At 39.8% G+C, this 17147-nt stretch overlaps 1 protein-coding gene and 1 pseudogene across 1 annotated transcript in view; one reads left to right on the top strand and one right to left on the bottom strand.

Annotated features, from left to right (window-relative positions):
• The window catches only part of Gpc3 (glypican 3), a 389991-nt gene that overhangs the window by 157046 nt on the left and 215798 nt on the right, over window positions 1-17147 (top strand). The window lies entirely within an intron of this gene.
• Window positions 2782-3423, bottom strand: LOC109688792 (ubiquitin-conjugating enzyme E2 L5-like; annotated as a pseudogene).

Consider the following 17147-nt stretch of genomic DNA (forward strand, 5'->3'; position numbering starts at 1 on the left):
TTTGGTTGTTTTCTAGTTTTATAATACTACAGCTGGAAGTGGTGGCTCATGTCTGTAATCATAGCTACTTTGGAGGGGGAGATTGGGAAGATTATGGCTCAGGGCGAGCCCAGGCAAAAAGTTATTGGTTGAGACCCCCCCCCCATCTCAACCAATAAAAGCTGGGTGTGGTGGCATGTGCCTGTTGGCCCAGCTACAAAGGAAGCATAAATAGGAGGATCACAGTCCACGCTGTCCAGGGCACAAAAGAGAGACCCTATCTCAAAATAACCAAAGAAAAAAGGGCTGGGGGTATGGCTTACGTGGTAGAGCACCTGTGTAGCAAGCCTGAGACCCTGAGTTCAAACCCCATTCCTGCGAAAAAGAAAATACTATGTCCTGAACAGTTTGAATGCATTATCTCACTTAATCCTCACAAAAAGAAAATTCCACGAAAGTGTGTCTCCTTGCCCATAGTCTCATAGCTAGTAAGTGGTGGAAGTGGAATTTGAATGCAGATTTGTCTGGCTCCAAAGCCCGAGTCTCTTTCCATGATTCTGACTGTTCCTCCTTCCTGATCATTGCAGCATATAAGGACCAGGTCTATTTCCCCGCTGGCCTCAGTGTTCTTTTATTTAATTTCTTTGTATCATGAAGTCTGTTGAATCATTTTTCGATTTATGAAGCATTCTAAACTTTGATTTGTATTTGGGGACTGGATGATTCCCACCTCTGCCTCCATTTTCTTTTTCCAACACATATGGATTTCTTTGAGAAAAATCAAACTGTCATTTGAGACTAAGAAGGAAAGGCAGGGTGTTAAATTTCCTGTCTAGAGGGCATGGTTTTCATTAAGCTCTCTGCCTTTCTTGTAGGAAACAACCTTTTGGGCCTTGGCTTATGTTTAAGATCTGTGTTTTGTAGACATGGGCTCCTCCTTATTTTTAGGGTCCTTTCATGACTACTTCATGATAGCTTATTCAAGGCATGGCACTGTCATTGCCATGTCTTCATCTTTAGCACTTGGCTGGTATTGTTGACACAGTTGTTTTCTGTTTACTAGTGAGGCAGGGGAGCAAGCTGGATATGACAATCCACTAGCACAATGCTTCTTTAACTTGATTTTGCTTCAGAACCCCTGGAGGCTTATTAAAACCCAGATATCTTGGTCATTTCCCAGATTTTCTGACTCAGTAGGCCTGGGCTGAGTTCTAGGAATTCACATTTGTAACTGGCTCCCAGGTGATACTGATGTGGATGGTTCAGAGACCACTTTGAGAGTCATGGTGTAGAGAAGGAAGAGAAATTTGCTTTACCACTTGATACTCTCTTTTGCAGATTTGTACCTCTCTTGAGCACAGTGCCTGATTATAGTAAGCACTCAATACTTGTCAATCATGCTGATTTTGGTGTGCACACAATGATGCTTATTAATTGTGCCTATCACTTTGCCATCCTATTCCATTGCAGAATTATCTGTAACAGCACTAAGCAGTATTTGCCTGGTTTGGCAAGCTGACCCTTTAGAGACTCTTATTTCTTCCTTTGTCCTATGCCTGTGATTCAGGCAACTGTGTTATTCAAATTACTTACTCTCCCTTGAGCTTGTTGAACTGGAAACATACATTAGGGTTCTTTCCCCCCCCTACTCATTTCTGTTTTCCTGAAAATGATGCCCTGGAATTCCATTAAAATATTACAATTTCAACAGAATACTCATTGCTTTATTTTTAAATCTGCCTAATTTACTGCTATGTAAATAATGGCATTGGTTAGGGTGCTAAATCAAGATGAGAAATTTCTTTCTTTCTTCCTATTTTTTTTTTTTTTGCAATACTGGGATTTAAACTCAGAGCCTCATGCTTGGTAGGCAGGTGCTCTACTGCTTGGACCATGCCTCCAACCCCAGAAATTTCTTCAGGCTTGAGCTACATACAACTTTCTAATTGATCTTGATGCGTGTTCTAGATGAATGCCTCAAAAGAGGGATGTTCTGCTTTGCTTACTATTCATTACTTAGACCGTATCTTCTCCCCAAAGAGAAATTCAAAGACTTCTCACTTAGGAAATTATTAGATTTTTGTGATTGTATCAGTCCTGATTAATTCTGATAATAGTCTCTGTGATTCTTCTGTCTGTGTCTTGTTGCAAAAGCAAAGAGAGAAAGCACATTGTTATGGGTCTCTGTCTAACCACAGCAATAAAAATAAGAACAAGGTAGAAAAGCTCCCAACTCTGCTCTTGTTCCCTGTAGTCTAGAGCATCATCACTGTTTCTCTCTGCATTAAGTGCCAGATATTCATCCTCAAAGTGCATGAGGTCTTTTACTCTCCTTAGTTCCAAAGGTGTAGGTTGTGTGTTTGCCACATCTGTCTAGGTATTAAACACAGTATACTCTTCTCCCAGGATATACTTTTTAAATTTTTAGAATGCTGATATTTGACTTCTCATTTGCAATAGGTTGATATGGTTCAACCTAATACCTTTTGAACAATGCAGTTTAAAATATAAAAATAAAATGATTCTTCAAGACTCTGGATGATGAAGACAATGATAAGGATAATAGCTACCATTTATATAGGTCCTGCAATGTGCCATGTACATTGTATGTGATTTTGCGCTAACTCATCTCAATGGCTTTAGGAAGTAAATATGATTATTAGCTCGCTCTCTCGCTCTCTCTCTCTCCCTGGACATCTGATATTCTTAATCTTTTCTTTGCAGGTTACCTAGAGCACTTTTGATTAAGAGAACTGTAGAAAGTTAGTAACTGCCACAAGTACATGACCAGGCCACGGCACATGTCAATTTTCCAGAGAGTCTTGCTTTATGGGATGTCTGAATGAACTACTCAGGGTTTGTGCTCGCTGGAATCATTCCTGGCAGATCGTAGTCCACAGGTCACTTTCCCCATATTTCTTTGTAAACTCTTAAGCTTTCTTACAAATTTTTTAGTCTGAAGCATTCTTCAGGTAGATCAGCCCAATGTGGATGCTGGGGCTGAGATTGTTTGTCAGTGCTGTGGGGGACTAGATTATTTGGTCAGTTTGAGTTGCTGTCTTCCAGAAACTAATTATGTACAGACAGATTTGCCCATTTTCATAGATATTCAGGTAATGGACCTTTGTTTTAAATGTGATCATCAGTGGTTTGAATTGGTACTCTGTTGGAAAGTTGATTTTAATTCTGAAGGCCCCCTTACCTAATGGAGGCTCATCAGGAACAGTAAGCCCTTGCCAACTCACTAAATTAGTTTCATCAACTTGAATATTATGAAAATTTTCATTTTACATTTTTGTATCTCTCAAGTCACCCCATCAACCTCCTATTGGCCACCATCTTGGATCTGGTGCTGCTATTTTCCCCAGTATCCTTCCTTAATGAAGGAACAACCTGAGTACCAGTGAGGTTAAGAAAGTTGTTTAAAATCATACACATTAAATAACAAAGCTGGGATTCCAACCTCAGTCTGGCTGATTCCAAAATGCCTTTTCCAAATGTATCATCATTCTTATGTTTTAATTGAGTATAGGGAATTGTGTGTTGTGAGACAGAGAAGGGCAGAATTCACTGGTGATCACATTCAAAGATAAGCTGTCTTGCATCCAGTTCCAACTTTGGCTTGTAACTTGACTTTATATTCCACTGTCCCCAAGTTCTCGATTACTTCTGTTCCCTTTTACTAGCTTAATTCTTTTCCTGAGGTAATCTTGGAGAGGGAGTTCTATGACATGACCCTCACCTTTATTTTATTCCTAGTATAAGATGGGGATGGGAGCTTGAAGGGGCTGGGGGATGGTGCATTGGTGAGTGGGCTGGGATTAAGCCCAGTTTGTGACACTCCCACAATTTTCTAAATTTGTTTAATTTCTGTCCTCTTTGTATTTCTCTTTGACTTGCCAGACCAAATAGTATATTGGATAATTAAAGGCTGCAGCTTAAATTCTTTTCTCATATACTCAACTCATCTCCAGGGCTGAGTTTGACCCAGATGTGTCTGCTTCTATGGAATCTTGTGAATAAGTGGTCTCTGAAAAACAGAGGATGGGAGTTGTCTCTCTGGTAAAACTGATATTTTAACCAGAACCTATTCTAATGGACACCATATCGTATCTAATCCATCTCTGCATACAGATAATATAATATGCCCATTAGGTTGTTTTAAGTAGAGCAGATGTTTGCTAGGGTACATTACCATTTAAAAAATATATGCAGTGTGAAGAAAACTAGGACATGCAGAGTGGTAAAAGTTTATAGTAACATTTTTGGTTGGAGTTTAATCATTACTTTAAAAGGAAGGTTGAGCCCTTGTTCCTTCCTATTATTGCTTATACTCTCTCTACAACAAAATTAGAAATAAGGGCAAAATAGTTTCTGCTGGGTATTGATGGGGGGGGAGGGGGGGCGGAGTGGGTGGTAAGGGAGGGGGTGGGGGCAGGGGGGAGAAATGAACCAAGCCTTGTATGCACATATGAATAATAAAAGAAAAATGAGAAAAAAAAAAGGAAGGTTGAGGCATATAAATCTGGGAGCAAGTTAGACTTCTAGTTCATAGAAATTCAAGGGATCTTGACATTGGTCTATTTTTGAAATACCATGTTAAGAAAAACAATCTGAAATGAGACTCAAAGAAGGAATAGGTTGGAGAGATGGATTCAGTGTTTGGACCTTGGAGCATTTGAGACACCCAGTGGGCTTGTCTGGTGCTCAAGAGAAAGGTCAGGATGGAGAAGAGATTTGAGAATTCTCAGAAGAGAGTAGAGATGTGAGGATGGGATTAGTTAGTACAGATATTTTGAAGCTATTTAAAAATACAGATTACTTGGTCCTGCCTTTGGAAGTTCTGATTCAGCACATCTGGGATCTGGCCCAGCACACCCCCCCCTTTATTTAACAAGCTCCCCAGGCCATTCCGATTTGCAGCCAGGTTAGTTCATTGGCTCATCCATCAACTCAGGACTTGGCTGTTGCTTGGTTGCCTCCAAAGGGGATCATAAAACTGTGAAAGATTCTTCTTGTCTCCTTTCAAAAGAGGGTAGTTTCCAAAACAAAGCAAGTTTTAAAGATATGTTTTAAGGAAATATTTATGAAAATTGCAGAAGCAGTGGAGGCATTTTCATTGTAGTCCTGAGTTTCGGTTTGTTTGTCTGTTTAAAGAAAAGGGAATAATTTTCATGGCTTTAATCTACACATGGGATGGGTAATTTTTGCATATTTTCCAAAGTCACATAAAGAATAAGTTTTTTAAAAAGTCAAGATGCTGGATTAATTTTAATTATGTCACATAAGTAGAATATACTTAGCGACTATTAGTGGCTTCCAAACTGAAAATACTGTTTTATTTCAAGAAATAGAGGCCTATAATATGAAAATCATACCTGAATTTTTAGAAAATTTTGTTTGGAAAATAATATAAAGTAAATGATAGCTCTCATCCAAATAACCTGAATGAGGTTTAAGTGCTAAGCCATATTTGAAATTATTTTGAGTATTTTCCTGTAAGGGTTATCTTCAGATCTAAGTATAAATCCAGGACACTCCAGTCTTCTTGAATCAGGTCTATTTCTCATTTGAGACGGATGGGGCCGCTGAGCATTTTTCCACTTAACTGTCTTGGAAGAAGAGGGAATCTTTCATATCGGGTACATTTGAAGCTAACCCAAATTGAAGGATGGAGAGAGAAATGGCTACTCCAAGCCCCCAAAGGGTCAGAATCCTTTGCATTGGCCATGAACCATATTTGCCTTTTCAGTTGGCCTCTAAGCATAGAGTAGGACAGTTTGGGAACATAGTAGGAAACTGAGAAATGTAGGTTGGTGTAAATTACTGGTGGTGGAATTAGAATAAATTGTATTTATGTTGGTTCGTCCAGTATTTTGCTTTGGTTCACTCCTGGAATCATACTTCATCTTAAAATTATCTTCCATTGTGATTTTATATCTTTTCTACATTTCCGAGTCTTCTACTCATTCTATCCCTCATGTTGACCTAGACAGATGTTTCCTAATGGAAGTGGACACATTACCTATTCTCAGGGCAGGAATTTTCATTAATGGGAAACCTGGAAATATTTCTGAATGATTGATCATTAGTCTGTAATATATAAATTGTTTATATGGATAAAATTTCATCCTGGCATATTTGGGAGGGGAGCTTTCAGAGCAGTTTTTTTTTCATTTTTCTTTTATTATTCATATGTGCATACAAGGCTTGGTTCATTTCTCCCCCCTGCCCCCGCCCCCTCCCTTACCACCCACTCCGCCCCCTCCCGCTCCCCCCCCTCAATACCCAGCAGAAACTATTTTGCCCTTATTTCTAATTTTGTTGTAGAGAGAGTATAAGCAATAATAGGAAGGAACAAGGGGTTTTGCTGGTTGAGATAAGGATAGCTATACAGGGCTTTGACTCACATTGATTTCCTGTGCGTGGGTGTTACCTTCTAGGTTAATTCTTTTTGATCTAACCTTTTCTCTAGTACCTGTTCCCCTTTTCCTATTGGCCTCAGTTGCTTTAAGGTATCTGTCAGAGCAGTTTTATATGAGTTATCTATTTCTCAGAATAACCTGAGATAGGGAAGATAGGGTGGATGTGACACCACCATTTTATATTTGAGAAACTGAGGCTTGGAATGATCTAAGTAGAGGATCCTGGACATTCAGCTTTCTTGTAGAATTAGTAAAAGGAGGTGTGATGGACATGAGAATATGTGTACAGGCTTTAAAATGGTCTTGCAGATCTGCAGGCAGGTGATCATCATCTTTATGAGTTTTCTCATTGGGAGGAAAATTATTAAACACAGTCTTGTGTGGTTACACAGTTCATTCAAGAGTGTTTGCAGGCTGGACTGAATAACAGAATTGGCTCAATATATTATGTGGTACTGATGAGGAAGGAAGGGGTTTGTATACATTCTAGAGGACTTTGACTTTTTACTCAATGACAGGGGGCTTGTACTCTTAGCAATGTGTTTCTTTTTATGCACCATATTTAAGATCAGAGTATATCCTATGAATGATCCTATGGAATGCTGCCTGTGTCCAGATCGTCAAGCAAGTTAATTATTCATCTGCATCCTATTTGTATTGACACTCATGGTGGGGAAGGAGTTATAAGACTTGGAATTTATGATTGTTAGAGTAGTCGGGAAAGGTTTTCTTTTTCTTTCCCAGACCCATTTCTGTTTCTTAGTTGCATTCTCTCACTATCTTTAAACATAAAGACATGCATGCACCCCCCACCACACACACCCTAGATGGTTAATTCATTCATGTGCAATTAAACTTAGAATGCAGACTTCATGGAGGCAACACATAAAAAACAAAAGCTTAAGAGACCTATTAGTGAAGTTCATTTGAGTGCCTGAGGTATAAAGAATCTTTACAGCCTTGACAACATGTATCTCTAAGTGTTCTTTGTTTAACCAAGATGTGCTAATACATGTGGTGTTGTATTTTAGTGTTCTTGACCTTTTAATTAAAATCCCTTGAATTGAAGGTTTCAAGAGAAGACATAGATTTAGTTGAAGTTACCTAAGATTGGCATTTGTTAAGGGTAATGCCAGTTTTGCTGACAGTTTCTTTAAAACACAGTTGATATTTATTTCTCTAAAGGGAGGGGAAGGAGTGTTTTCTTTTCCTTCATGATTTTATAAAATTACATTAGACTTTAAATGGTCTTACTAGGATCCTAAGCAAAAAGATGCACGCATAAATGTGTCAGCAAGCACAGCCTGATAAAAAGACCTATGAACCTCCATTTGCAGAAAGAAGGAGGGAATCAAGCAGCGGTTTCAATTGTTTATAGAGTCCTCTCAATTGAACCTGATAAAAGGTAGAAATTGGAACCAGGTGGGCCGATAAAAGACCAGGTGTAGGACCTCTTGTCTGTCTAAATTCTTTGGGTGCTTCAGATGCAAAGCTCTTGGTGGCAGATATTTCTCTTTGAATGAAAACAACCCTTGTGATCTTGGTTACCACAAGAATATTTTAGAATCATCCATCAATTCCACCTCTCCTCCCAACCTTGACTCCTAGTGATTTGCTTCTTCTAGTTCATTCACTGGGGGAATTCTTGTTTATTCAATTAGGTGCTTGTGAGGGAACATGTCATGCATGAGGAGGCTTCAAATGAAAGCAGGAATGGCATCCTCACAATTAGATGACGTGAAATGGACTAGATGTGCTTAAGGTTTATCTAATTAAATGACCACTTCATACTTCCCCTAGCAAAAGTGATTTGATGTGAGAGTCCTCCACACAGATATTTGTGGTCTTCTTCCACTATGTTCTTTAACTTAGTTGAATTCCAAGCAGATTCTTGGCTCTGTTTTATCAAACTGGATCTTCCTACTGCACACAGCTCTAATGGCTCTCTGTAGACAGTCTTTCCAGAATGTACTTAGGAAGTTTTGTGCTTTGGATTTTTGAATCTGAGGCCCACTCTATTATTTGCAAAAACAATTTGCATGTGCCTTTTCTTTTTGTTTCTTTTGAAATGAGCACTAAAAGAGATTTTAGAGCAAAATGAGCACTAACATGCCGGATTGACAGTATTTATCAACTTACTGTAGATCTCCTGATATCAAAAATGACCATAATTCAGAGTTGCGGATGCTTGATGGTTACAAAACACTGGATGAAATCAGATTTAGAGTGGGACTTGGAATTCTTTACTGAAGTCCTCAGAAATCTTAATGCCCTAGTTTGTATGTAATCTCTAATCTAGTCTGGTCTGGAGTTTGTAAAATATTGCCTGTTCTTTGTGTTGAAGGAGCAGACATTCTGTAGTACGTTGAGTAAAGCTCTGTATCTCTGGGGAATACGTGGATACCGGAGGAGGTCAGATGGAGCCAAAATAGTCTTCCAATTACAAGACGACATAATTATTTTTATCTGATCCTAAATGCTTAATTTAACATTTGTATTCCTTCCTTCCTTCCTTCCTTCCTTCCTTCCTTCCTTCCTTCCTTCCTTCCTTCCTTCCTTCCTTCCTTCCTTCCTCCCTCCCTCCCTCCCTCCCTCCCTTCCTCCCTCCCTCCCTTCCTCCCTCCCTCCCTCCCCTCCCAAGTTTCCCCAAGGCAGTCAATATTTAGGAGGCAGATGGACGAAACTGGAGGCACCACAGGTCAAAGACAGTTCAAGGTTAATTGGCTATCACTGTTCAGAAGGATGCTGCCATCCTCTGTGGCTCCCACCACACTAGTCAGAAAGCAGGGATTTCTCTCTAAAGTTACTCATGTTCCTTTGTATTGACATACTGATTCATCAGGGCACCTGGAAAGCACTAGAGCTTCTCATACTTCTAGACTAGGAGTAGATAGATGAGAGAGTAGTGGAAGTCTCTGCCTTTCCTTCTGTGGTCTCAGACTTTTGATCTTTGGGGTTTCAGAGAGATTACAGCTATGTGAGCCCCCCTCCCAAGGATAGCATACATTACCATACTAGAAGGATGATGGTCACAATTCTATCAGAGAAGACCATGCTGGCCTTGCATAGGGGGGAGGCGGGAAAAGAGGTATGAAGGAGACCTTCCAGGAAAGGAAATGGTTAAACTGATGCCTTAAGAGTCAATGAAGACTTGGCATGTAAAAAAAATGGGCAGGAAGTGCAAAAAGAAGAGAAATATCAGACATAGGGATAAATACATGTACAAAAGCTATGTGGCCCCATATGCCACATTTACAATGGTGTAATAGGATTCAAGCTCTGCCCTTGTGGAGCTAACAGTCAGTGGGATTCTTATTCTGACTTACTTTCCTAGTAATGAAGTTGAGTTTGTCTTAAGGTATTCAACTTCAAGTGCTCTGCCCAGGGCTGGCTTCAGGAACGTGCAGCCTGTGCAGTCACATAGGGCCCTGCACTCAGAAGGATCCAATGCTTGCTTTAATGTTCTGCCCTTGCCATCTTGATATTCCTAATCATTTCTGAATAAGGGGACCATAGTTTCATTTTCACTGGGTCGCACAAATTGCAAGGGTGGTTCTGCTTGTATCTCATACTACCTTAACAAGTACTGGCCTGGGGCAAATCAAAATACCCACTGCCCTTTCTTAAAGCTTTTTGTCAGCTACATGTCAACCCATCTTTGCCCCAGTGAGGGAAACTTCAGATAAACTCATCCCTAACCGAGTTTAGAGGACTTAATGGCTGTCCTCTCCAAGGACTATTGCCTTCTAAAACAAAATAGCTGGCAAAACTAGCGTGAAACATAGTGTTTAAAGGAATGTATTTTTACAAATAAGGTGTTTGTGATAGTTAAAGCAATAATATTTGAACTGTGCTGTTTACAGTACTCATCGTTATATACTATTCCGTTCACAAGTCACAGGCAGCCTGATGCTTTCTGAGTTCTCTTTATAAAAGGTAACTAAGTAAGCTAGATGGACTGGCTAAGCTCTCTAAAATAAGCATGCTCATTCTGTGACCCATGGAGTTCCACATGTTTGTGTGCAGTATCTAGCAGTAGGAACACTGAGCCCTGCTCCTTTCTTTCTGGCCAGCATCAATTAAAAGAGAAAATGTGAGTACCAAAGCACACAAGAGAAGTAGATGGTACCAGGCTGGGGGACCCCATTCATCATGTGGGCACTGACTACCTAGGCCCATCTAAGCCAACTGGCCTGAAGATACATGACCAGGCTCCTCTACCATGAACACCAACCATTTACCCAACCAGGACCTCTTTGAATGATTTCCAATCTGATCTTTCAGGGAAGAAAAAGCTGGTTTGCTAGATAAACTTAAAATTGAAGTATAAAATCTTAATCTGTTACTGAGCTCCAATTGAATTTAAAATTGTCTTCTCTTGTGCTAAAGAAGCATTATAAAAAGGGATTTCTTGACATTTTGAGGGAAAAAAATCTGTCAACTTGAGACTTTAGGAAACTTATTGTAATTTTTCTTCAGAAAGAGGACATTTCTTTCTTGATAGCTCTGAGGAGATTGAAGAGCTGAAGAGGAATATAAGAAATTAGATTTAACAAGAATTTATGCACTTTAGAAACAAAAACTAATAATACATGTGTCCCCTAGTCTTTAAGGAGAATCCAGGGATCAGAGAAAATTCCAGGGGCAGGTAATAAGCACAAGTTTACTTCCTTGGCTCAAGACCAGGTTTAAGCAAGTGGCAAATGTCTACTCATTCAGTTATTCTAGGCTTTCTGTATGCTGGGTCTTGTGCTCTGCTGTATGGAGAAAGGATGAATATATAGTTACCTGAACATAGTCAATACAGTAGCAATTGTTTTTTTAAAAAATACAGTTGACCCTCCATATCTGTGGGTTCCACATCTACCAATTCAACCAACTGAAATTCAACCAACTTAAAATGTTTGGGAAAAATTGCATCTGTACTGAACATATGCAGACTTCCTTTCTTGCCATTATGCTTTAATAAGTGGAGTATAACAACTCTTTATATAGCTTTTACATTATATTAGGCATTACAAGTAACTAGACATGATCTAAAATATACAAGAGGATGTTTGTAGGTTATATACAAATAGCATGCCATTTTATATAAGGGACTTGATTTTAGCATCTGCAGGTGCCCTAGAGCCAATGCTTCCATCAAGAGATGACTATAATTACATCTTCCCTGTGAGCTCAACAGCTAGGTGGGGAGGTAGACATGTGCTAGTGAGGACATCTGGTTGTGGCTGAGGCAGCCATCTGATTTATAATCTAAGATAGGGGCAGGATCCTCTTCACTCTTCAGCAAGACAGACTGCAGGAAGTAGAATTTGATCCAGGAAACTAATCCAGGAACTCCGGCAAGACAGAGTGTCAAGACAGGCAGGATTTCCAGAACCGGCTAAGGTATGTATACCCTAAGGAATTAGCAAGGACCCAGGTATTGCAAGTGTGTAAAATGTCAGTGCCGGACTAGAAGCCCAGGAAGCTTGATACTGAGCACCAGGGTGCCTGAGAGCTTCCTCAGCTTCAGAGGTTACCTTGAGCCTGGGTAGGGCTGGGCTTCTGAGGGGACTCATAAAGGAGCTTCATCTGTAGTCATTCAAGAAAATCATGTTGAGAAAGTTGAATTAGTTTAGCTCTGAAGAAAAAAGTGTTAGGATTGTCAAAAGACTAAAAAGAGAGAAGGTTCTTTCTGAGTTAACACATTATACCCTGTAAGCTGTTGGTTAGTTTGGAATGTGTCCACAGAAATCCTTATTTGCGTGGTGACTCCCCAAGTAAACAAGGCAGTGGATGCTACACTTCATTTCCATAAGCACTGAATTGATCTGGGAATAGAAAATGTTCCAGACTTAGTGAAGGCTGCTTTTTAAGTAGTTTCATTTGTGAGTGTCACATAAGGTGTACCGAATTTCTAATTATTTTACTTTCACTTAAAACAATTTGTCTTCTCCCAGCTCACCTCTTTCTTAGTATTATTATAATCCAAGTCTAACTTTTCTGTAAATTTCTCCTCAGGCACATTTTGGGGTCATTTTTTTTAAATGTTGGTACTTTTAATTGTATCACCATAAGGTTGATTTTGTACTCGTATTTTAGCATACAGAATTGAAATTTTGCTGATGTGTGTTGCAACTGGCTCTGGTAGCCTTTAAAGTTTAAAAGAGGAAATATAACTTATGGAAATATTAAATTGTGAAAATGGTTCTAGTTGCTGCCTGTGAAGACTTTTGTTCCATGGAATGTACTAGAGTCCATGTGCTATATTAATGTGATTGTTTACTTGGAGACTTAGGCAATGGCTGGTCTACCGTTTTTCATACTGAACAGTTCATGATAATATAGTAGCCTTCTAGCACACAATGTGCTTTGCAAAGGCCTCGAAGCAATTTATATTACTTGTAATGTAAACTTTCAAAAACAGATTTTAAGCCCATAGTGTTTCGATACATACACAGATAGTAAACTTCTCTTACTGGTTTTTTTCTTTTGAAGAGTTGAATGAAAAATTACTGCACAAGAGCGTTTTCATGACAATCTATCTTAGCGGACCTAAGGCAGCTGTTCAGAATAGAAACTGGAAATTTTCTCTTGTCTCACCCCACCTTGACCAGGCATTGCAGCATGAATTTGGAATTGGGGCCATGTGTGACCCTTATCCATTTATTTAATATGTAATCCTAGCAAACCATGAGCAGACTCTCTGCCTTTGTAGTTTTTCATGCTACGATCACTTTATGTGAATTACCAACAAGGGAGGACATGGATCCTGACAGGCGGATAAAGAGTGGTCTTTGCAAAGGACATTGGTCCTGAGGAATATAATGGCTTTCTAAATGTTCCTTGCTTCTTTTGATTATATCAGTTGTTTTCTGGTTGTAATAGCCATGCTCCTAAGTTTTTAAAATCATTTCATGATCCACACATAAGATTCTTTGCAGTTGGCATAGCTTAGGTTGAAGCCACCATTTTATTGACTATTGATAAGGAGTTTGGTTTAGTCGACCAGATGCTTATTAAATGACCCCATATGTGTCAGGCTTTGAGGTAAATACTGAGACAGGAAGATAGGAGAGACATAGTCTCTACCGTTGGAGGTTCACAGGCCGTTGGAGAAGGCAAATGGCTAAACAGATATTTTCAATATATCGTGATAGAATTATTTAAAATATGGTATGGTAGCCAAAATAAAAACATTGTCTCTTGTAGGAAGTGAATGTAGTGGAAATACTGTGCACTCATGTATGAAAACGGAACAATGAGACCTGTTGAAACTATTCCAGGAATGGGGGGAGGGGAGATAAAGGAGAATGATGGAGGGGGTGAATTCAAGTATGATATATTGTAAGAATTTTGTAATTGTCACAGTGTACCCCCAGCACAATAATAGTATGACAAAAACCACCATTGTCTCTGACTCTTCTAATTTGTTCTTCCACTTGCTATTCATTAAAATACATTAAAAAAACTAGACTTAAGAAGCCATTAGTATCTTCAGCCACTTAGTAGCTGTGCATTTGTAGTGGGGATTTTGTTGAGATCTGGATAAATTTCAGTTCTAGAATGCCTGAGGCCATGGTGAGGCAGGTTTACAGCCCCAGTTCACAGAAGTTACTTCTGGTCTTTCAAAGAGTGAAAACCAGAGGAGGAAAAAGAATGGGACGGAGCTGCAGATTGACTTCCACTTGAAGAAGAAGAGAAAAGACACCCAGAGCAGCCCCACATACATTATATGTCTTTGAGGCTACAAAGGGGACTGACCCTGATAGAAACTTTGTGTATTTTCAGTAAGTTATATTTAGCTGTCAACTCTTTGAATTTCTTCCTAACAACTTACATGCAAGTGAGGCCTCCTTTGTGTTTAGGGACATTTTCAAGCACTTACGTTTCTTCCCTGGAATTCACAGACCCTGCTCTGTTCTGTGTTTTATTGCTTTCAGCTTATTTCCTGTTCTCTTGATTAAAAACTAAAGCCTCTGTAGAAATGATAAGTTAAAAACGGAGCCAACACCTAGCCTTGCTTACTGGGATCCACACTCCATCCAGGTGAAGTAAATCCAACGCAACTGGGAGAAAAACGCTAAATGGGACCCGCTTTCTTCATGTCTTGTTCAAAGCAAAAAGAAGTGCTTCAGAGACTTTGCGTTTGCCAATAATTTGTGGAGTTACTTTGCTAAGTTTAGGGCTGTTTATTTTTTCTTTTGGTCTGCTGTCTCATGCCCAGATGGAGGAGAAACCTCCTACATTAGCTAAGAGATGCTAAATTAAAGGAACACCTTCACCAGCACTGTCAGGAGCCGACTGAGTATGATCACCTCCGACAGCACAAAATGGACCAGCTCTTTCTTTTCACCACTGGAAGGTTTAAATACTCTGAACTTTATTAACAGGAACTTGCAGGGACAAGCCTGTTAAGCTTATCTCATTCCAAACGAACACTGAAATTCATCAAAAGCTTACAGTGAGGCTATACAGGTTTATAGAAGGAATACCATACAAAAACTTCTCAGAGGTCCCATGCAGTGATCTGGTGCTAAAGCTGGAGAATGCTGGTTTTACACACAAGTATATAGGCTGTTCATATTGTGAGCAGCTATGCAGTTGTAGCCTGAGGGTTTGTGTGCAAGATTGGAGTTCATAAAATGACGTTAGCCAGGGTGCAGAGTTGGGATAGTTCTGAATTTTGTGACTTAGGAAAAACCATGAGGAAAAATCTGTTTAGTTCCTAGGGTTGGGATGTATTTACCAAGAGCATCAAACTTTTTAAATTTCACAAGTAGGTATTGTTAAACTTAAATACATACATCACAGTAGCCAAAAATTCGAAAGTAGTAAAATAAACCATAATAATAGAAGTTCACATATTGAGTGGTTTTAGATACCCATTAGGTCCTTCAATTTCTTAATGAAATTATGTGCATATGCCCATACATGTTAACTGTAATAGACTTTCCTTGATTCATTTTCATGTGTCCCTTTAATATTGTAGCAAGGTGTTCAATTTTTGGATTTAATTATACTCTTTTAAAAACTCCCCAACTTATAATGTGTACAGTGTTTTAATTAAAATGCATTTTCACCAAGTCACAATGATAAATTTCATGGAGGGGCAAATAATCAGCTTGTAATGTCAGTTTACTTTGATACCAGGACTTGGCTGTGTGTGTGTGTGTGTGTGTGTGTGTGTGTGTGTGTGTGTGTCTGTGTGTGTGTGTGTGTGTGTGTGTGCTAACTAAAGGCTAATCATAAACCAAAGGATTATCATTATCATTTTATTACATTACCCTAGTTAAAGAGAATACATCAAAAGGAAAAATGCATTTGGCAGGCCTTTGCATAATAGCCTTTTGTTAGAAGGAAAAGTAGCTCCCTCCCCTAGTGTGTATAGAACAACCCAGGACAATTCTGGCAGCTGGCCATGCAGTCCGTCCTGGCTTTGGCAAGAACAGATGGTTTTGAGGTCTGTTGTTCACATTTGATTTCCATGTTACAAATTTTGAATGAAGTCTTTACTGAACCCTTTGTCCTGCAGTCTGCAGCTCTTCACATCAGGGGGCAGTTAGGCGCCGGTCCTGACACGCCAATTTGACACCCGAGTTGCCAATTTATGCAGAACTTGAAATCCCCCTACCTCTGGCCCTCTACTGGTTGGAAGCAGTAAGTGTGGGTGTACTGCCCTCTGGTGTCCAGCTTGGAGAGGTGCTGAAAGCTGGAGTCCTGAACTCTTAGAAACAAGGGGTAGCCAAATGCTTCAGCTCTCTCTGGTACTCCAGAATAGCTATGGAGGTTCTAGTTCCAGTACCAGATTCTTACCAGGAAAGCCCTCGAGGTGTGAGTGCCATAGTCCATACACTTTCAATTCTGGGAATAACCTTGGAGCATATCCTTCTCCACTTCCTTGTCTCATGCTACACACATTTATTGAGCATCTACTATGTTTCTAATTTTAATTCCAGACATTTCTCAGCATCTACTGTGTGCTATATAGAGTGTATGAGCAAGGATGAAACAGTGAAAATGGACAAAAATCCCCAATATAATGGAACTTCCATTGTATTGGTGGGGTGGGAGATGGAGAGCAAGAACACAGCAAACAAGAAAATAAATTAACATAATTTAAAAATTGTAAGATAATGAAGAAAAAGTAATGCAAAATGGAGCTAAAGAGAGACAAGGGGTGTGGTGATATTTTAAATGATATTTGGAGCATGCTTAGTGAGCTGAGGCTAGGGAACAGGGAGAGAACTGCTAAAGTCCCATGGTCCTTTGTGTTGGCCTAGAATGACATTCCCTGATTCCATAGCCAGTGATCATATCTCTGAGTTGCATCCAGGGAGAATAACAGCCCAAGTCACTATTGAGCTGCTTCTGTATGTCAGGTAGACAGCTAGACCCTGGGTCAACAGGGGACATGCAAACATAATTTAAGGTTGTTTTCCTCTTGTTAAGGGGTTTAATGCTGAAGTGTGTGTCTGACAAGTCTCTCGTGCATCGAGCAGTCAATCGTCACCTGCATGGATGGTGCTCTTGCTCAGATATGACATTGTAAACCTGAGGTGTTGTGACTAGCCAGTTGAGTGCTTGGTGGCCTGGGTGCCTTACAGGATGAGTTCCAGGGATGCTGCAGCATCAGGTCTCTTGCTGTCCCCACCTCCCCAGCCCCAGCAGAATGGTTGCTCCTGTATTCTCTTGGACTCCACATGGGTGTTGGGGAGGGGCTATCTTGGCTTGCTTTGAAAGGACCCAAGTCAGGAG

The sequence above is a fragment of the Castor canadensis genome, chromosome X (assembly GCF_047511655.1).
Source record: "Castor canadensis chromosome X, mCasCan1.hap1v2, whole genome shotgun sequence".
In the NCBI taxonomy this organism is placed as follows: Eukaryota; Metazoa; Chordata; class Mammalia; order Rodentia; family Castoridae; genus Castor; species Castor canadensis.